Source organism: Engraulis encrasicolus, chromosome 24, assembly GCF_034702125.1.
Source record: "Engraulis encrasicolus isolate BLACKSEA-1 chromosome 24, IST_EnEncr_1.0, whole genome shotgun sequence".
NCBI lineage: Eukaryota > Metazoa > Chordata > Actinopteri > Clupeiformes > Engraulidae > Engraulis > Engraulis encrasicolus.
The window spans coordinates 33248330-33250265 of NC_085880.1; positions in this window are offsets into that span (position 1 = coordinate 33248330).

Genomic DNA, 1936 nt, shown 5'->3' on the forward strand with positions numbered 1-1936 from the left:
AAAGTAGAAACAGAAGTGCTATTAGAAGTGTAATTACAAAACTAGTAGTACGATGTTACCTCGTAGATGCAATGCAACTACGTATGTAATGTCATACTACTGCAGTTGAGTTGTAATAACATCCGTAACAATACTTGTACTCAACTCTGCTTAACCCTTGTGTTGTGTTCATAAGCTGCATACACCTGTGGTGTTCGGGTCATTTTTGACCCGTGATAACAAAACTCAGCTATAAAATACCTAAAAACACTAGTTATCCTGAAATATTGTTTTTCATCTCATGGCTAACCTGGTATGTATTCATATCCATGGAAATATTACTTGATGTATTCATCTTTTTGACTTTAAAGATCTTTTATCTTACATTATGCAAATCGTTTTTGATGACCAAAACTATCAAAATCTGCATAAATTCACTATTAATACCTCCAAAAGTGATACAATTAGTGATTATGTTGTCCATGTATTACAGCTGATATGAGAGTACAACAATCCCCAAATTTATTTTATTAGTTTTTCTCTAATATTAAAAAATATCATCAAGAGTGGCATTTGTGGTGTTTGGGTCCAAACCAACCCAAAGAGATTTATAGCAGGATAAAGACCAAATGTCAACTAAATTAGTTTTTCAGTGCATAAAATTAATGTTAAAATATGTTGACTTGGTGTTTTTCAATATTTATATGATTTTAGTGTGGTAGATATACAAAATAACAATTCTGTCAGAGTCACAGCTATTCCGCCAATCTAATGCAAAGGTACTGGAAATGAACACCTCAATGAACATGAAAAAAGTCACACTATTCATCTGAATCCCCTATGCCATGAACATGGACCATTATGTCATTGCCACATCAACTTTATGGAAAGTATAAGACCAGTTCTACAGGTTTGGGTGCCATTATGAATTTTTGATACGTTTTTTGGAAAAAATAATGTGCAAAAATGTATTTTGCAAACAAATGTGCAAAAAATCTCATTATATAATGCAGAAATGGATTCCCTGACCATGAAAACATATGAGTAGACACCAGAAATACATCTGTACTCCTTTCACAACAGGAGATATGACATATTGTAGTGTATGGGACTGTCCGGCGGCCATATTGAATTTGTAATATGAAAAGGGTGGCAAAAAAATGTTCAGGCAAGAAATATATTTTCCTCACCATAAATCACCAAACTGAAGACAAAGGGCAACCAACAGCTTTTCAGAAATGCATAAAACAACCAAAAATCTATACCGGGTCAATTTTGACCCCCGAACACCACAGATGTAACTTTTTTTTTTTGGACCTTTAAAATTTACTAAAATGATAAAACATATTTTTTTGTGTTGAAATGATTGTGACTGAGGATTAGATGAAGCCTTATTCCAAGGAAATAAAGGAAAGTGTGTTTTTTTCACACTAAAACTTGAAAACGGGTCAAAAATGACCCGAACACAACATAAGGGTTAAGAGCACGCTGTAGTCCTTCTCCCCAACGCATTGCTGCACCCCCTCGTCCCCCAGATCATCCAATCACAGGTCAAAAGTGATTGATGTGCTGGAGGACTCCCTTGTCCAATGTTTCCCAACCTTTTTTGTCTCGCGTACCCGCTAAGCATTTTTTTTGCCATACTCTGAGTACCCGCTTCATATCTATTCCTCTATCCCAATGTGACTAGTCAAGTCAAGTCAAGTGTACTTTGTCAAAGATCTATGTAACAGGGTTAGGACAGAAGTTTGAAATTGCGTTTGACCAGGCTACAATGTGCAGTTTAACTAAAACATACAGTGTAAATAAGACAATAACATTGACAATACTCTCTCTCTCTCTCTCTCTCTCTCTCTCTCTCTCTCTCTCTCTCTCTCTCTCTCTCTCTCTCTCTCTCTCTCTCTCTCTCTCTCTCTCTCTCTCTCTCTCTCTCTCTCTCACACACACACACACACAC